The sequence below is a fragment of the Pollachius pollachius genome (assembly GCF_949987615.1).
Source record: "Pollachius pollachius genome assembly, chromosome: 2".
NCBI classification, from domain to species: Eukaryota; Metazoa; Chordata; class Actinopteri; order Gadiformes; family Gadidae; genus Pollachius; species Pollachius pollachius.
The window spans coordinates 10,413,902-10,434,633 of record NC_136935.1 but is presented as its reverse complement, the minus strand read 5'-3'; the positions used below and the strand labels follow the sequence as shown (position 1 = coordinate 10,434,633).

General features: G+C 48.4%; 1 protein-coding gene across 2 annotated transcripts in view; it reads right to left on the bottom strand.

Moving 5' to 3' along the window:
• zmiz1a (zinc finger, MIZ-type containing 1a) overlaps window positions 1-20,732 on the bottom strand; it is a 108,949-nt gene that overhangs the window by 52,512 nt on the left and 35,705 nt on the right. For both annotated transcript variants that reach the window (XM_079730581.1, XM_079730582.1), the window contains exon 3: window positions 15,476-15,553. The gene's annotated coding sequence lies outside the window, so the exon portion shown is untranslated. The remainder of the gene's footprint in view (window positions 1-15,475; window positions 15,554-20,732) is intronic.

Here is a 20,732-nt window from a genome sequence, read left to right as displayed (position 1 = left end):
CAGAGAGAGAGAGAGAGAGAGAGAGAGAGAGAGAGAGAGAGAGAGAGAGAGAGAGAGAGAGAGAGGATGTGCAGATGGCAGAGGGGTGGTGCTGAGCAGTGAACAGGGAACAGGGGGTTGGCGGTCAGGGAATGGGAGGGAGAGAGGGAGGGAGGGAGGGAAGAAGAGAGTGTGAGGTGACGGGAGGTCATCCTTGGGTAATTTGTTTTGGTCCTCTCGGAGCCCAGACACACAGGGAGCAGGTAAACCAATTACAGTGTGACATGAATGACTAGGACCTGCAGGCGGCCAGCCAGCACCTAGCAGCACCCTGCTCCCAGCCCAGCTGAAGCCCAATAAGAGGAGCCCAGCAGTGGGGCGGGGAGCTGTGTGTGTCTTCCTGGTCAATCTCACAAGCCGACAGCACTTATCATCATCACCCCCCCCCCCAACCCCAACCCCACACACACCAAGACAATTCCCTGGCCATGATTGTGTGCGCGTCTGTATCTGGAATGCGGGTTAAGAACACAACACATAACAGAGTGAGGGCAAGGAAACGCTGGCACCGCTGTGGGATAGGAGGACTGCAATAACTGTTCTTTTCCACGCTGATGTTTATGCTGATTTGATCAATTGCTGGGTTGTTTGGTCTATTAAATGTCATATATAATGGCAAATGCAGCATCGCCAGTAAGCTGAGCCAAACAGGATGTCTTAGTCAGTGGGGCCGCCAAGAAGAACAAATAAATGTATTCCGCATTATAAATCAATAATACAATTAGAAACAAAGTTATGGATGTATCAAAGACACAAATTTGTGATTATTATGTGACTGATACAAATGAAGGCCTAAAATGTAATCATCTTTTTCATGTCGTCAGCTGAGCTCCAGAACAACACTCCAATTCCTCAGCTTCCCTCATCTCCGATGGCTGGACAGATCCACACTGGACGGTCACACGCACACGCACACGCACACACACACACACACACACACACACAGGGGATGCAGCATGACACAGTGCAAAGTGATTCTTTAAGATGTTAAATGTACCGTCTCCATGCCCCCTTCAAATTAATAAGGGAATGAGCTGCTCTCTGAGTCACTAACTGGCCCTCTGCACACACATACACACGGCACTCCCTTTTGCTCCTCTTTCTCTCTCTCGCTCCATTCTCTTCCCTCTATCCATGCTCGTGGATCACAACTTCTCTTTTTTCCTCTCCGCCTCTTGCCTTGCTTTGTTTACATGCCCTTATTACACCTCTCCGTCATTCTCCCCATCATTTGGTATTTTTCTTCCCTCCCTCTCAGCCTCCCCCCTCCCTCCCCTTTTAGTCTCAGCATTGTCTTTTTCGACCACTTTTTTTCTTCTTTGATTCCATATCCACCCTCTCTCACCTTCCCGCCCTGTCCTCTCTGTCTCCCTCTCCCCTCGTTCCCCCTTCTCTCTACCCTTCTCTCTATCTATCTATCTCCTCCCTGCCCTGTCTCCCCTCTCTACCCTCCCCTCCCTGCCTCTTCTCATTCTCCCTCTCCTTCCTTCTCCTCCCTCACTCCCTCCCTTTCTCCTGCTCCCTCTCGCTCCCTCTCACTTGCTCTTCTTCATTTGACTGGCCCTAAAACCAGCCCCTTGGCCGCCCGCTTTGCGCTCGCTCAGATGGCTGTTACCATGACAACCCCCCTGTTCTTTCAGCTCTCTCTCTCCCTCTCTCTCTCTCTCTCTCTCTTTCTCGCAGCAGCAAAAAAAATAAAATAATGAAGACAGTGTGTTTTCCATTTAGATGAGTTTTCTGGCGCGGCGGGGAGATATGTAGTGTCTATCGTACCTCCTCTTTCAGCACAGAGGAAATGTAATAGAACAGGGTCTCTCGCCTCCTCCCCCCTTTCTCCTGCTCCCTCCCTCCCTCAGTCTGCCACTCCCACCCTTCTCTTTCTCTCCCTCTCAATCCATCTAGCTCTCTTTCTCCCTGCATCTCTCTCTCTCCCTCCCAATCTCTGTCTCACCCACTCTGTTTATCTCCCTCTACAGCGCTCCATCTCTCCCCCTGTCTCCCCATACACACTCGATCTCACTCTCTCTCTCTCTCAACACACACACACGCGCACGAGTTAGTGTGTGTTACCCAACTGGGTGGTTAAGAAACAGCACGGGTCGTGCGTGACACACACACACACTCACACACCTACTCTCTCACACACACACAAACACACACAACCTGCAAGTGTGCTTGCCTGCATTAAATCAAGTGAAAGGCAGAGAGAGATGGCTCGCGGTGCGATAACGTAACAAAGCGCAATGGAATCACAGCGGCCAACTTATCGGCCACATCCAGACGGTCTCTATATGTAAAAGATTACACCGCCAGTGGTTATTCCCGGGCTGACGGCCATGCTACTGGGAGGATCCTCCCAGTCGTGTCTTGGAGGTAGGGGGCTCAGCGGCTAACATATTCTCACATCCCCGCGAAGTGATGCTCCGTCACAGAGAGGAACACGAGCACACCCCCTGACGACCGGTGTGTCATTGTTTGTGTTGTTGGCGTTAATCTCCCTCGTCTTGTACCGATGACGTCGTGTCTCCTCCGCAACGCCAGGGAGAACAATCGGAGGGGAGAGGGAGGGCTGGGACTGTAGCAGGGCCTCGCTCTGGGGAGATGTGGCACAGGCAGTTCAGCTTTAGTAGTGGGAGTGAGAGTGGGGCTGGGAGTGGTAGTGGTGGTAGTGGGAGAAGTAGTGGTTGAAGTGACTCCTATGGGCAAGAGCTGTGCATCCATTTCACCTTGGTACATTTGTCTGCTTGTGGATGTTCAGGCTCAATGTGACATTGCGGTGTTGTAAGACAATTTACTGGTGTGTGTGTGTGTGTGTGTGTGTGTGTGTGTGTGTGTGTGTGTGTGTGTGTGTGTGTGTGTGTGTGTGTGTGTGTGTGTGTGTGTGTGTGTGGCTTCCTACTGACTCAAATCAATTTTTGTCTTTGATGGGACCACAAAAAAGGTATCATATTCTAAGAGAGTTCAAATTGTTAGAGGTGTTCCTGTTTAATAGTTGAAATACAACATGAAACACCGGGTGTATGGAAACGATGACATTAATGGTATAGCAGGCTTGCTACTTGAGCTCCTCAGGAAAAAATATGGCTTGCTGACATTATGAGTGAGAGGTAGAGAGAGCGAGAGAAAGGAGGGAAGACTGAAGTATGAGAGGACAAGGTTAAGGACAGACTTGAAGGGAGGAAGGAGGAGGGAGAGAGAGAGGGAGAGAGAGAAGGATAGAGGGAGAGAGAGAGAGGAGAGGGAGAGACACGCTATTTGTATGTGTGAATGTTTACAGTGGAAACAGTGAGTCTGGGACATTTTCTCCAGCTCAGTGTTCCAGTGTTTACGGAGAGGTTTTGAGGAACAACACTTCCTGAGAGGAATGCCAGCTTTCCGATCCCAAACCCTCATCCAAGCCCGGAGCACAGACGGGGAACGCTCTGTCTCCCTGTTTTTATTTCCATCCCCTGCCCCGTAAACACATGCCTAAAGCGTCTGTGTGTATGTGTGTGTTTTCTTTTCTTTTCTAAATCGTGCACGCGCGCAAGACATTGTCCACACGGTGCCGAGATGCGGGCAGACGCACACACATCAGCCCATGCGGGCCAGAACATCTCGTAACAGAAAGGGGCTGTGTTGTTTTCCGCCGGTTGTAATAGGCCTTTGTCATGCAAGAGCTCTTTGAAGATGATGACATAAAGAGAGGCGATGTCAGGCGACGTGGGCTTTATCGTCGTGCTGGTGCACAGGCGGTGGGCGCACGTGCATGGCCGCAAGTACGGACTAAGTAAGTAACACACCAAGTCACTAGCCGGGGTATACAGAGATGGGAATCGAAAGCAGGAAAATCTCTCGCACCTGTCCACTCTCCCCTTCTCTCTCTCCCCATACTCTCACTCTTTCTCCTGTCTTTCACTCATTCTTTCTCAGTTTCCCATATCCCCCCCCAATCCGCGGTTTCTCTCTTCCTCTCCCCTTAATTACAACCAAGTCTGATTCTAACAACGCGTACAGGGAGTAGAGTGAGAGAGAGAGCGAGCGAGAGCGACTAACTCAGCCAGGGCCGGCGGTCACGAAGACCGTACTGTAGCAGCCAATTAAAAGAGAGCGGGCTAATGCAAGGTTAATGGCCAGGTTTACTACACAGCCTTCCACCACGCCAACAAAACCCAGTCCATTTCCTCCTCACCCTCCTGCTGCTATTAGCATAGACAGGTAGCCTGCATTAGCTTGTATACATAATCAATCAGTACTACTGCCTTTAGTGACAAACACATACACAAAAACAGGCACACCCGCTGAATAGCAGCTGTCTAAACAGGCTAATTGTATGCCGGTAGAAACGCCAAGATATCGACATTCAATTTGTACACCTTTTATTTACCTGCTGCGCTGCAAAACCACCAGCGCGTTTGATCTTCAAACAGCAGTGCCATGCACCAACAGTACAAATGTATGTGTGTGTGTGTGTGTGTGTGTGTGTGTGTGTGTGTGTGTGTGTGTGTGTGTGTGTGTGTGTGTGTGTGTGTGTGTGTGTGTGTGGGGGGTTGGAAGCGGTGTCAGAATTCACTGTATGCGTGCAATATGCATGCGATGGCTGCAACCCCCCCGCCCCGCTCTTTGATGAAGCGCATGCCCCCATATGAAGTGTGGATTTCAAGTCCTCCAGCCGACTCGCGCTGCTCCCTGCTCACATGCGTCCTTCGCCTAGGCGTGTGACATGTGACGGAGGACGGCATGTGCTGCAGGGTGCCCCGGAGAGCCGCCGGCGCCCGCCGCCCACCCAGCGACACGCGGCATGATGGGAAAACAGAGAGGCCATTTACATTGTGTCAGATGTGTTGTTTGCGTGGTTTCTTTTCGCAACACAGTGTGGCGTGACTCTGCGTGTGTTTGTCGCCGTAGCGGGAGGGAGGGAGAGGGGGAGGGAGGGAGAGAGGGAGGGAGAGAGAGAGAGAGAGGTGAGATAATTGGTCTCAGGGCTCGAGGAAAAGGATGAATGTTTAATGAGCCCACGCGGTTGCTTGTTCAACGCAGCGCCTCTGTTAGGAGAGAAGGAGTGCATTGTATATAGACCCATATGGATATATGGGAGGAATAGACGGACAGAGACAGGAAGAGAGACATCCATAACTGTAAACGGACCAAACGGACAGACAGCCTGGCCCCTCTTCCTGTCTGCCTCTGAGCCCTAACAAGAGGCAGACAGAAGGCCTCAGTATAGACGGACGGACAGAATTAACCACAACTTTCAGACTATAGAGAGACAGACACACTGTTTTGTTTTGTGTGGGGGAAAATACATCAACACAGTACACTAACCAAAGCACTAGTATTTCACTGTGCGGTTTCACTGTGCAGTTTCACTGTGCAGTTTCACTTTGCGTGTGCGTGTGTGCATGTGTGTGTGTGTGTGTGTTTTTTAAAATGGGTGTGCGCGTATGTGTGTGTGTGCACGTGTGTCCAGGGTGTTCCGGGGCCCCCAGCACTGTAATAACAAGCATAGCCAAGGCTAACGCAGCCAGAGCAGCCAACTGTCTAAGGCCACATCCGCTACCAAGGAGGAGGCTAGTTAGCACAAAACCAACAACCGTCTAGCAGCATGAAAACACACACACACACGCATACACATACACATACACACACACACAGGGCTGTCATAGTGTTTCCTCATGTTCTTCTGAACCTCAGCAAAGCAGCCCGGGACCAAAGAGGCTAGCAGGCTTGGCCTATAGCATCAGAGGACTGAGGGAGGCTAATAAGATAGCTTCTGAGGCAAAGCCACTGGGGGGTTAAGTGAATTAAGGGTAGGTAAGTGTGTGTGTGTTTGTGTGTGTGTGTGTGGCTGTGTATAAGTGTGCGTGTGTGTGTGTGTGTGTGTGTGTGTGTGTGTGTGTGTGTGTGTGTGTGTGTGTGTGTGTGTGTGTGTGTGTGTGTGTGTGTGTGTGTGTGTGTGTGTGTGTGTGTGTGTGTGTGTGCGTGCGTGCGTGCGTGCGTGCGTGCGTCTGTATGCGTGTACATCCCTGCAGGTTGGAGGGCTCTGTGCCTGGGCTGCCACCTCGTAACAGCATTAAACACCTTCCAAAGTGGTGTTTGGGAGTGAGTAAAAACACACTGTGAAGCCCTTCTGTGTGGACGGCGTGCTCGGAGGTACATACAGAACAGAAGAAGAAGAACTAAAAGGGGATGAAGCGGTGGGGTATGGGATGAAGAGAGAGGAGGAAGGGAGGGATAGAGAGAGCGGAGAGTAAAGGTGGAGGGAGGTTTGATTAATGACAGCTTTCTCTCCCCCTTGTGCTCTCTCTCTCTCTCTCTCTCTCTCTCTCTCTCTCTCATTTTTCAGACAGAAGGCACTCTACTACACGATCAATCCTTGCACGCCCTCGTCCCCCCACCGCTCTTATCCAACCCTGTCACATACATACATAGATATAGTATATATGAGAGAGAAAGAGAGAGAGCGAGAGTCAGAGAGAGATAGAGAGTGGGAGAATTGGGAGTGTTGCATAATCGGATCCAAAATGGAGTAGAGTGGCCAGTGGCTAAAAAAACACTCAGTGTTACCACTTTGCTAATGCTTTTTCAACATTGTGGAGAAAACCAATCCACACGCACACATTCGCTGTATTGGAGTTTCCATTTGTGTATCGCAATATGACGGAATGATAAAATCCTGGAAATTTGTTGGAAAATCTTTAGGAATACCGGTAGCACACCAGTCTCCCCACATAAGGAGAAGGGTCCCTCAGGTGACGGGGATAAATTACTAACAAATAAACTGAAAGTGATGAGTGCCTTACCAGACACAGTCTCTCCGTGGGGTCTATCTCCGACCTGTTGGTTGGTGTTGGGTCGGGTGTCCAGCTCACAGAGAGGGTGTGAAGGCCACTGGGCATGTGCGTGTGCGTGCGTGCGTGCGCTTTGTATTCATAGCAGATAACAGGAGGCTGACAGGGACAGGGAGAACGGCCTGCATTGATTTTGTTTGCTGGGCAGGCGATTCTCCAGCCAGGGCTTGGGTCGATACAAACGCACAGAGGTGAGAAGAATGTGTGTGAGTCGGTAGACAGTGTCATACATACAATAACGGACACTTCAGCCCCTACACATTTCTTACCGTGTGTGTGTGTGTGTGTGTGTGTGTGTGTGTGTGTGTGTGTGTGTGTGTGTGTGTGTGTGTGTGTGTGTGTGTGTGTGTGTGTGTGTGTGTGTGTGTGTGTGTGTGTGTGTGTGTGTGTGTGTGTGAGAGAAAGAGAGGGGTGGGGGTGAAGGGAACCAGCAATGCATCCTTCATCAAGCAAGCAGCAAGTCAAACATTGATTTTCCCCGGGCCTGTATGCCAGCAGCAATAAGGATCTCCCCCTTTATCGGCCTGAGCACACACCAGAGCTGACCACACACACACACACACACACACACACACACACACACACACAAACTACAATGGTGCAAACCCACAAGGGCTACCTTGCACTAAATCAACTCCATGTCAGATACTAATTGCCGTGATCGGACCGAGAGATTTGCGCGGCATCACATCATGTGCTGAGTGGGTTTCAGATCCAGAGGGGGTTCCGGTCAGCTGACCAGCCTGCCATTAGAGGGTCATTTCCGACCAGCTGATTGGTTTAACGGGGGGAAGCTAATGCATGTGTGTTTATGGATATATATACTGTATATATACACAGACATAAACATAAATGTACTGTATATGACCAATTACAGAGGCTCACCACATTTCCATCAAACTATGAAAGCTTGATAGCAGGTATTCTGTCAAAGGAAAGCTATGTACAAAGGTGTTGTTTTTAAATGAAGGGCAGGACAATACAAGCTACCCCTTGGCAAGCAGCAACGTAGGAAGTAGACCGACACAACAACGCATGGTGTTGAGATGTGGGAGCTCACTCCCAGCCGAAAACACAGTCGGCAGTAGCAGTTGCCGTCATAGACCTCTCCGCTGGGAGTGTTCATCTGTCCTGACGAGGGGTCAGGAACACTGACACGCCAAAGCGTCGAGCACACACACATAGAGAGGGAAGGCAAACATGGCAAAGCTGCAACAGGAAATTGTTCCAGTTCCTGTTTAAAAGAGCTAGTGATACCGCACAGAGACAGACAGACACTGAGAGAGAGACAGCTAGAGAGAAAGAGCCAGACAGAGAAAAATAAACAAATTAAGAAGGAAAGGGTGTATAAGAGGTATACAGAGAGAGTGCTGAAGTATTGTGTCACACTGTCAAGCCTCTGCTAATTATTAATGCCTGCAGCCCTGTTTCTAAGGAGATTAAGTAACTCATTACAATGAGCTCCTCTGATGACCTGAGGAATAAAGAGGGTGTACTCATTAACGCAACAACAGAGTGTGTATAGCTACGTCGATATACAGTAGATAATGTATATATGGTATGTATCCAAAGCTGCTTCTTCACTCAGCCCGGTAAAAAGACATCTTTTGGAAAGGGGAATAAAATCGGGCTAGTGTATAGTGTAGAGGCGTGGGGGTTCAAGCCCCAGCCAAAAGGTTCTGGGTTCGATACACAATGTCAGCAGTCTAATCTTTAGGCATCCTTAAAGACAAAACAATAATACTGAATAAACAACACAAACAAAGACTTATAAAAACTTTAACCTCTTTTAAGTGCCATCGCACATATGTTTATAGCCAGACCATTCATAATTCAATCATTTGACACCTTGACAGTGTGAACTTTGACCCCACATGAGGGCAAACAGAACAGGTCATGTGGCCCGTTCTGTAACTCGAGCCTATGGGTCTCAACTTCTGTACAACACACTCTCACTCACACACACACACACACACACACACACACACACACACACACACACACACACAAACCTTCAAATCAGGTGTCTTGTAAGAGTCTGCTGTGACATGCCAACCACACAAACTTAGACTAACACAAGACACACATGCACACCTTCATCACTTCAAACAAGCGTTTCTAAACATGTGTATAGATACAAGTGCTGCTGACGGTCTGTGATGTGTGTGTGTTGGTGGTGTGTGTACACAGGGAAGCAGTCATAAAAGAGAGGGGAGAAGGCAGCAGGAGACAACCACTATTGCTGTTGGTTTGGTTGGGTTTTATCTTTGCAGACGTTGAGAACAAACATCCGTGTGTGTGTGTGTGTGTGTGTGTGTGTGTAATGCACTCTGTGTCACCCCCAACACAGAGTGGCAGTGGAGGATACGACTGGTAATGATCTAAAAAGCAAGGACAGACCTCTAGGGGAACACACACACACACACACACACACACACACACACACACACACACACACACACACACACACACACACACACACTATCAATTTGTTTAAGATATTTAGACATGACAAACAGTGTTGTATTTGCAAACAGACGTGTACAATTTTGAAAACATCTTTTCCTATTTGCAGATGATTAACACTGCATTTGTAGTCGCCATGACAATAGATCAGCAGGGTGGATAACTGTGTGTGTGTGTGTGTGTGTGTGCATGCTCACGTTGTGTGCGTGCAAGTCAGATAACCCTTCTCCCTGCCACATACAACATGACTCTTCTTCACCCTTTGCTTCTCTTTCCTTAACCACTCCCCGCCCCCCGTCACCTTGTCCCCGCCCACCCACTGTGATTGGCCCTCCATCCTACATCTCGTTGGCGTCCTCTCTGTGGGTGAGGCAGGGGTAATAAGGTGGATCAGCGGGGGGCTGAGGAAGCCTGTTCATCAGCTCCCCAGGCTAATGCAGGCTAACCCAGGCTAATGCAGGCTAACCCAGGCTAATGCAGGCTAACACAGGGCCACCAAGGTGCCCAGAGGGGGCTGGAGGTAGAGCTCCTAAAGACGCTGTACAGTCGGGCAAAGTTTCTAATCTGGAAATATTGTTATCAATCTTTGTTCGATTTGAATATGTTGGATTTTAGATAAGTTGGCCATTACGTGTAATGCATCGACGTCAAAACATGTGTCTGCCAGCCATGCAGAAAACAGGAAGGTGATAACAGGCTGCTTTGTAGAAAACCATGGGTGTTTGGCGGGATCAGCACCAGAGGATGTATGTATGAGAAGGTGAGGGAAGCCATGTTGCATTGTGGTCCATCTTGTCCTAGTTCCACCATCAAGGCTGAGCTCTTTCTCTCTCTCTCTCTCTCTCTCTCACTGCTCAGCTGAGCATTCAGGTCAGCTTATTCTCTCTCACTCTCTCTCCCCCCTCTCCCTCCCTCCCTCCACCTCTCTCCCTCCCCTGCAGCTGTTGCTGATGATGTCAGACATGATTTGGCTAACCTAGCCCTTTTGTTTCACAATGAGCACACAGCGCAGAGTAGAATATTAAGAAGGGTTTGTTTTAATCTGCCTTTTAAAGCTTGACCTGAGCCTTGACAGGATCACGAGTTAAGATAGGCACGTAGTTCAAAAAAAAGGGTTGGCTTTGATAATTGCTGTTCAGATCCTGAATTATCAAGTAAACAAAAAGGTTTATGTGACAAATATCACAATGCAGTTCAGCTCCCACCTGTAGAATATATGAAGAGTCTTATATTCTACACAGCGAGGATTCAGCGAGGGCTAATAATCCTCTTAACAACAACAAAACCTTCTTCTTCAGCGTGAATAACTAGTGACAAGCGCTAATTGCCAGACCTGTAACCCTGACATGGAGCCCTGGATTCAGATATCACTTCAGGCCCAGAGACATTGAGATACTCGAGAGATAAAGACTTAAATCATCTGAACACTGCCTTTACCTTAACCTTTCTGACCCAGCTACCACGCTTGTGCTTCAGCTATGGCGCTGGAGGGTATAATTAGTGCTTCTTTAACTCTCTATCTCGCTCATATTCGCTCCCTCTCCCTTCCTAGCTCTCTCTCTGTTTTTCTCTCCAACTCTATATCTCTCTCTCTCTCTCCACCTTCTATCTATTGCTCTCCCACTCTAACCTTTGTTTGTTCTCCAACTCCCCCTCTCTAACTTGCTGTACAACTCTCTCTCCATTTATCTATGACTCATTCTCTGTCTCTCTCTGCCTCTCCATGTCTCTCTCTCTCACTCTCTCTAACTCTCTCTCTCAGGCAGTGAGTGTGACCAGGGGACTAGGGACGAGCTGCTGTGTATTTTATGTTCAGTGTGTTGGTGCACACAGGAACGCACACACGCACACGCACGCACACACACTCACGAACTATGAAATTATAGACTGAAGTAACTGTTATTTTGGCTTTAGAACTGTTTACAAACAAAGTCTCAAACACACTCACGCACAGGCACACACACACACACACACACACGGACGTGCACGCACACAAAACAAACAACCTCATTCAGACAGGAAAAGGCACACCAGTTGTGCGTACGCCAGGGCATATTTCTTTCTGTAATGCGAGATGTGCGCGCTTGCTTGTGTAGATTTCAAACGCACCCTTTAATGGCCGACTCCGTGCTCGTGTTTCCCTGTGCTTGCCAAACACAACCAGATCAATCCAGCTGCTCCCCTTTCTGTTTATTTCCGTGACGTTGCATGCGTGTTTCTGCACACACACACACACACACACCGATCATGAGACGTGACATATAGACATATAGGTGGCCCTTATATTCAAAATCGCCCCACAGTGACTTTAGAAATATGTAATTAAGAAGCAGGTAACCGGTTAGGGCCTCTTACTTAGGGAATGCCTAGAGATAGACCGGAGTGTATACGGGGACCTTTTGGGTCGGAGTCACTCCAGAACACCCTAGACAGTCCCGCACTATCCGCCTGCCTAAGAACATATTATACAGGAGTGGGCAGGTCTCCCTAAGGCCTACAGCACAGAAGGTCTGCTTCTGGAGGTGGAAGGGATACAGACAGAGCCTGCTGAGCTGTCGTAGCGATGAGTGGGCTAGGTGAGCAGTGATTACGGTCACATTGGTTTACCGGGAGGCCGGTTCAAAGAGGGAGAGGCAGAGAGACTGATTATCATTAGTGTGATTGTTGTTCATTTATTGCTTTGCTGTAGCAACACAAGAGGGAGAGCGGGAGAGAGTGTGGAGAGAGTTTGGAGAGAGAAAGCAAGAGAGTAAACGAGAGCCAAAGCAAGAGCGAGAGAGACAAAGCGAGAGGGAGCGTGAGCTGGAGAGACATGTTTAAAGTAGACGTGAGCAGCTCTCCTTGGCGGTATAACTATCGTAGACAAACATAGGTCGTGGGCGAAGGCGCGATGTCCCCGGATCACGGCGCTCCAGGGCTAAAGAGGGCTCTGCGTCACGACGACACACGGCTTTACCAGCGAGGGGTCTTACGTGATGATATTGACCGAGATCAAATAATCTGCCAAAAGCTCCAGTGCTCAGTCCACTGCCTATGTGGGCTTTGTGAAATATTAACCGGACGAATGGCGGGGGAACATACTGTACCCTGGAGAGCCATGGTTCTGCAAATCCTGCAGTTGAAACAAGTCCACGGCGTTATGTATACGGGTCCGGGGGAACAACCTGACATCACTTGGAGGGACAGTGGGAATGACGCGCTGTCACCTAGACTTCTTCCAGTTTGCTGTGTACAGTACATTCTGCTTTTCGTTTGGAGTGCACGTTGCGCAATCGTGGCATAAGTATCTCACCCGACGATGGCGCTGTGCAGTGTTATAGAGAGTTCATAATCATGTTCATTAAATCTGTATGTCAATCCGAATATATATATTTATATATATAAAACTTACTCAAAACAAATGCTAAAAATTATTAGTAGGGATTTGACGGATTGCAGATTTAATGTTTGTCCGAAAAAAAGCAAAGGAGAAAGAGAGATCAGAATTAATCCTCTCAGCTGTTTGTTTGATAATCGGATTCAGCATGAGTTTTATTGGATGCCGTGTCCACTTGTAGATAGATCGACCATCAATCTGCTTTCATCTTCGATTGCCCGACCTTTACCCCCCGCTGTTAATGAATTCGGCTTTCGTCTTGCATATAAATAAACACTTGCATACAAACATGCCCAATCCTTGGCTAAGCCAGCACCTGAACCCCCCCCCCCCCCTCTATATTATGAAACAGAGTTACGACACTCTGACACGACTTGGGAGAGCGAGTCAGATCATGCCTGTCTCCGTTCCAAATAAATGACCTACTTTGCACATTAACACACATTTACACGCAGGCAGTTTTCAGGACAGCTTCATGGTATCCTGCTCCCAACTCCATCCGCCCGCAGACTTAAACTGCTTTAACCGAATCGCGGCTCTGGTCCAATTCTTAGAAAAACCATGCCCTTCTAAATCACCCTCCCATCTTTTTCGATTTTTAATTTTTGGAGTTGCATAAGCAGCATAGCATGGGTGACCAATGTTGACCGTATTAAGTTCATCATCTCTGTTTTTTTTTAACCCAATGGAGCGCGTTACGTATCTCTATTTGGTTTTCTGCTGATCTCCGAGGCCTGGGTGTTGAGAGACCGAGAGCCAGAGAGGACTGAGGTTCTCCCCACTTGAGGGGCTTAAGCCCAGTCACCCACAGGGGGGGGGGGGGGTGGTGTCTGGGTGGGGTTGGCATAGGCTCAGGGTAGGCAGGGCAGGGGCCACATGAATGCTTGCCTAGCCACAACCCCTCCCATAATATAAATCAATACATGAAGAAATTGACGTTTGAACAGAAACACGTGCGCAGCTTTATGATTTCCTATAAATCTCAGAGTTCACGGAAATGTCCCGGGATTCTGCTTTGCGGTGCAAAGTGCCATGGTCATGGAATATAGTGTAGAATAGGACTGCTAGTGTATCCTTATGTACATTGAGGTCGTCAAAGAGTGTAAAATGCTCCTGAACCCTCCTTCCCATGTGACTGTCGTCCAAGTCACTCAGGATAGCGCAATGTGCAGACTAGCCTACATCCAGTCTCTCACTCAACCGCGCTCATATTCATGCCACATCGCCCTTTCACACACACACAAACACGTGAACACACACAAACAGGATAGATTGTGTGCCAGTTTGCTCAAGGACCTTGATAAGAAAATGGATAATCTGATATGCATGACTTGCGGTTGCTTTCTGCTCTATTCCTTTCTCTTCCTTTTCCTTTTGGAAATCGCAGGTTGCATCCATAATTTAAACTACCCTCCGTCTGTTTCTCTCGCTCTCTCCCTCCCTCTGTTTTCAAGTCTTCTCCCTTACTCTCTAAATCGGTAGTCTCTCTCTCTCTCTCTCTCTCTCTCTCTCTCTCTCTCTCTCTCTCTCTCTCTCTCTCTCTCTCTCTCTCTCTCTCTCTCTCTCTCTCTCTCTCTCTCTCTCTCTCTCTCTCTCTCTCTCTCTCTCTCTCTCTCTCTCTCCTACCTCCCTCTCTCCCTCTCCTCCCAGTCTGCCCTTCTCTCCTCCTGGCAATCTGTTTTTTGTTTTTTTTTGCAGCGTTGCTCATTTGCATATTGCAGCATGTGCAGATGCCACCAAAAATGGATCACCTTCAAGTGCTTTGAAGCTTTTCCCTCTCCTACTTGTGTACAAAAACTATGGTGTAGACGTTTTAACACCTCCCTCCACTAAATAAAAGTACAAGCGGGTTCTCCTGAGAGGGTTAACCTCACTTTACATCCTCATTCATGAATGAATGGCATTATGAACTACGTTTGGAACAATAATCACAGTACAATGATCAATCTCACAGTGATATCCCCTTCCTGGACGATGTCACGGACGGATCAGGTCATTGATCGAACGAGGCCGATCGCTGATCCGGGAGATTAATGTGGTTAAACATAAGCGTTGCAGTATTTAGACCCCAGAGAGTTCAGGTACTCACTGTGGTCAAAGATAGCTAAAGGTTTTGAGACTTTTTCGTCGGTTTCCTGAGACAGAAAACAGCTGTTTGCCACGTGAAGAGACGACGCATACTGCAGACAGGATGCAGATAATGTACACTAACCCCCATCCTAGAGCCCAGTGCCGCTGGCCAAAACACAACCGTTAAACCTCTGATAGCAATTACTGTAATGTACACTGGCCCGTAATGAGATGCTGGTGGTGGAACATTCAGAGTTTGAGTACACTCGGGGAACTCAAAACCGTGCAACAGTTGATTGGCCCGGTGTAAGTCACAAACGTAAGTCAACAATGTAAGCCGAGTAATAGCCATCAAGTCAAGTTGCATTTAAGTACATGGAGGCCATGGGTTATTTTTTCGGTATTAAAGTCAAAGCACCAAGTTCACTCAAAAAACGATTCAACAACTTATCCTCAGAGCTCTCTGGATTCACTCACCGCACTTTTGAACATGAAGTGGTAAGTACATGGTTACATGATGACATGACCACATAACACACAACGGAAATGCACAGACAACACCAATTTTTTCTTATTTTGTATTTACTCATTTAACCCAAGAGGCCCTCAGAATAGAGGTGCGCCACACTGGTTTACAAAGGTTAGGGTTATGGTTAGGGTTAGAGACAAGGTTGATAAAAGCCTAAATGCTTACCAGTAGATGAGGATGTGCCTGTGGTTTCTCGTAGGCCAAACTCGTTTCTCGGTTGTCTCTTCCAATAGGGGAGTGGGTCTAAATGGAAAAACAAAAAAGAAAATGGTCACATTACAAGTGAAGGCGGGGAGAAATCAGACACGGGCCTTTCTTTAGGCACTGGGGACAACAGGATTAGCTTGGGTGCTGTCAGTTGAGATTTAACAACGTAATCTTGTCCTGCATCGGATGGATTGGAAACGCATAAATACAGAGCGAGGAAAGGTGGGAAAGATGGGCTTCTGTGTGCAAGCGTCCTCGCCAAATACCTCAGATAAATTGATTCTTTGTGTTGGACTTCTGTCTGGTAGAAGAAGCCAGACTTTAGAATCCCCCAGACTCCTTCCATGGAGAAATGTTTTTATCTCTACTTCGGATCTTCCAGTGGAACACTGATTTGCCTAACTCCTAATATGGAGACCACGTCCAACGCAGTTCTACTCTCGCAAATGTATTCTAAGTGTATATGTGATGCCGTTTTTTAAGGAACAAACCCCATCATTACTTTACCAGCACACAAAATTTGGAGTCAGGAGCAAGAGAAGACTGATCTTCTCAGTCCCCTTTACTTGCCACGTATTTAATAACAATTAAACCCATGCTAGGATGCTAAATACATCCCACTTATTCAACCAGTGCACCCTTCGTTGCACTCAACCCAGAACATATTTGATCCGTATGTGTGTGATTAACTAGCTATAACTCGGTAACTAGGTTCTCATAATGTGATTTCCGCACAGGGATGTGGGATACAGATACAGAGAGGGGCGGACTAACAGCCGCTTGTTAGCCACCCTTGTGCGTAGCTTTGTGTTAGCATTATCTGCCTAGCATTAGCGTTAGCCAAGCGGCTGGCTCTCTAAGCTGCAGGATTACACGCTGGGGAAGGTTGCTTTTGTTCCTAAAAACCAGGGCTTGTTCGACTCAGGCCATTATTTGACGTTTCCATTAGTCATTAAACTGTAACTAATGCCAGTTGTTCCCCTCACTAATATTTTCTGTGGAAAGACTGCCTTTTTGTGCGCTTTGCCGAGTTTGGAGAAAATAAAAAAAAAGAAAACGTTTATTTGGCCGGGGCCCCCGGTTCCAAAAAAATGTTAATGAAGGAAGTTATACAAAAGTTTAAGTTGAAACTTTGAAAACCCACAGCTAATGCATGTAAACCGAGACAGGAATTTCAGTATAATAGTTCCGGCGCCTTGTCACTAGGTGTCATTAACCCTACATAATGGAAACACGGTGATGTGTTTGTATTCAAGTCGATAACACGACAGCACATTCATATAAAGAGACGGTTGAATATGGATGTCAACGGTCACCGACTGGACGCAGAGTTTCAGCGCCTCTCAAAAAGCACATCTCACCCATTCAAGCCCAGTCATTATGTCCCAGTCCTTAATGTGCTGGTAAGCGGGTGCACTCTAAACTGGTTTTCAATACACCCGTGCTTTATGCTCGCATCGTAGTCACACTCAAACACAAAAAGGTCTCCCGTTGGTTGCTAAACGCTACATATAAATATAAAAAGATAAAGAAACACACACACGCACACAGAACTCAATAAACAAAGTGGTAGTTTTACGGATACGGTGGTATTGGAACACGGGGCCGTAGCACAGTGGCGTGTTTTCTCACTCTCCTACAAGGAGAAAATATGGACGCTGAGCGCGCCGTCTGTTTGGGAACGCCGTCTCTCCCCGCGCCGCGACACCCGCAGTATTATCACAGTGAGGGGGAGAGAAGGGAGAAGGAAAACGACAAATGGAGGCATTGATTTGCTGGCTTGTTTATTTACAGCCCCCCCCCCCCCCCCCCATGAGAGGAAATACAGTCCCCTGCCGAGGCCCCGTCTCCCTCGTCAGACGGTGGGATGGGAGTTTGGGACGCAAATGAAGAGGAGGAGCGAGAAGGCCAGACAGGCATACGCACACACACACACACAAACAAACACAAACACGTCTTTCCTTCACAATACACACATATCGACCTGAAAGTACACGCACATACAAACACCAAAGCACGTACTAACACTCTAACACATCCAAAATTCTCCCATACACACACTTGGAACACATCCACTCCTGCATACACAAAAACACAAATAATAGCCCGGGCTCACTCACAGAAATGAACACAGACACAAACACACGCGTGCACCAGTCCTACATCTGGATTAATCTCTACTGGCCGTCCTCACAGATGCCGCCGCCGCGCGGCGCAGAAGGCGTGCGCGGCGCAGCGGAGAGAGAGGGGAGCTGCCACCTGAATAATTTATTCCAGGGCTCATCTTGTCCCGCACCGGGGGGATTTCTGCTTTCAATTTGCACCGTTTTCTCCCCCCCCCCCCCCACCCCAACAGCCAAACAGACCACAGAGCAGTTCAGTTGTGATTGGCACGCGGAAGGTCACCGTAAGCGCGCCGCTCACATCGGGGGCCCGTCCTCGACGGGCCCCCGTGCGCCACACCAGCCTATTAGCATGCTAAGCTAGTGCAACACAGCAAGACTTGTGTGTGTATAATAAGTGTGCCTGTGTGTGTTTTGGTGTTTAAGCCCAAATACCCCTGTGTGTGTGTCCGCCCATGTGGGGTGTGTGTGTGTGTGTGTGTGTGTGTGTGTGTGTGTGTGTGTGTGTGTGTGTGTGTGTGTGTGTGTGTGTTTGTGTGTTTGTCCGCCAATGTGGGGTGTGTGTGTGTGTGTGTTTGTTTGTGTGTCCGCCCATGTGGGGTGTGTGTGTGTGTGTGTTTGTTTGTGTGTCCGCCCATGTGGGATGTGTGTGTGTGTTTGTGTGTGTGTCCGCCCATGTGGGATTTTTGTGTGTGTTTGTGTGTGTGTCTGCCCATGTGGGGTGTGTGTGTTTGTGTGTGTGTCCGCCCATGTGGGGTGTGTGTGTGTGTGTTTGTGTGTGTGTCCACCCATATGGGGTGTGTGTGTGTGTGTGTGTGTGTGTGTGTGTGTGTGTGTGTGTGTGTGTGTGTGTGTGTGTGTGTGTGTGTGTGTGTGTGTGTGTGTGTGTGTGTGTGTGTGTGTATCTGCCCGTGTGTGTGTGTGTGTGTGTGTATCCGTCTGCCCATGTGGGCTGTGTGTATGTGTGAGTGTGTGTGTGTCCGCCCATGTGGGGTGTGTGTGTCTGTGCGGTCACACAGGAGAATAGGCCTGTAGAGAGCTTAGGCCGCTGTGTGTGTGTGAGCCTATTAGGCTTCTGTCCAACGACTGGCGAGGCTCTAGACATCACACTGACTGCAGAGGAGGAAAATGATCCCTCATCATGGAGGCAAGATGTTTGGACTGCAGACAGTGGAAGGACAATGAATGGAATAAAGGAGAAAAATGACTAATGTGTGTGTGCGTGTGTTTGGGGCTTACGTGTGAGAGAGAGGCGTGAGGGAGGATAAAGGAGAGAAGAGTCAAGGATGGTCAAGCAAGAAAAGTGAGTGCTGGGGGGGGCGGAATGACGTGTTGAGAGTGAGGGTGTGACTGAAACTAGGAACGAGAGAGAGGGAGAGAGATCGAGGGCAGAAGAGAACACGTAGAGTGTGTGCGTGCGTGCGTTTGTGCGTGCGTGTGCGTGAGAAGAGAGCTCAAGGGAGAAAGACACAGAGCATGGGAGAAGGCAAGCGACGGAGTGTGGAGAGCGAGGGGAGACAGACACAGGGCATAAGAGAGAGATAGGCCTGGTGTACAAACTGATTTCCTGCTTCTTACTCATGCCTGCCGTCTGTGTGTCTCTCAGGGACCGGGGGAGTGCGATTGGTTCAGAGAGCCATGGCTCCTCTGTGACAGAGCCAGCTGCTCTCAGCCAGCAGCTAACAGCACCACTGACAGAACACACACTCTCAAACAGACACTCTCACACACACAGACAAACTGGATCTGCCAGTTCTGCGCTTGAAACATGTCTTTCCGTTTGTGTGTGTGTGTGTGTGTGCGTGTCCGTGCGTATCTGTGTTTGTGTGTGCCATGACGGTGTGCGCCTGCTGTGAATCTGGTGGTGTGTATTTGCGTGTGTTTATGCAAGTGTGTGTACGTGCGAGTAGAGGATTGTGTTATGAAGTATAGCAGGTTTTTTCAGTCCACATTCTGTAGCTGAGGCAACCTCGCCACAGAATGGATTTGAAATGACCCTTAAGTAGGGAACAGACACAGGGATGACATTCACACAGTGTGAACAGAGCATGACTGACATGGTACTTTGTCCCAGCACTGAGATGTTCCGTCAGTAGACGGGCACTTATCCGATTATACCGCTTATCCTGATAATAGTGCTTCAGAAATGCAAATATTTGGCTGCGGTTTTTCCTTGTTTCAGATCATACTAAATGAATAGTTTATTTTGTTTTCTTGGCAGCTTGTCAGACAAAGGAGGCTAATTTAAGACACTGCTCCGGGCTACGGTAACCATTATTTATGCACTTCCACTAACTTGTGTGAGGTTGCCCTGACATGGATCACATGCTTGTGTTGTTCACCCAGCCCTGACTGTAAGTCACCTTGGCTAGAACAGCAGAGTCTGCTGAAAGACTTCAAGTACGTTCACACGTCGTGGGCTTAATGAAGGGGGCAGCATAGAGCTAGGGTGTTCAATAACCCAGACGAAAGGTCCTGGGTTCCAACCCCCAAAGCAAGATGACCAACCCTCCCCTTCCCTGCTCAGTAATTACATTTATCAAAGAAAATTATCTAAAATTAAAATCAGGCAAGTTGCAGTGGATGAAAGTGTCTTCTAAATGACTAAACAGCAAAGGGTAGTAGTAATAGAGGATGAACTGACACTGCTTGTAATGGTGAGTTTCAGCCCTGGTTAAGCCGACTGTTATTTCGGGAGGCTTTTCCAGGCGCTCTCTTTCCAGACGACAGAACGTGGCCGTGCTCCGCCATGCTCAGGCCCCATGAACAGACCCATAGTGACTGGGGCCTGAGGTGGCCCCGGCTGCCCAACAACAACCTCTTTAACCTGCTGACGGACAGACCGGCAGAAATGTAGACCCACAGACAGGCGGACTGGCAGACAGACAGACCGAGAGAGGTATAGACAGACCACAGATCTTCAGCTCCAGGCCTTGACGCCAAGACCAGACCACAGAGAGACTATGAGACACAAAGAGAAGAGATAGAGAAGGAGAGGGAGTTCCATTATAAAATAGACCATCATTAATTAATTGACATTAAGAGAGACGTAGCGTGAGAGAGGGGGAAGACGTCATGATGAACGAGACAGC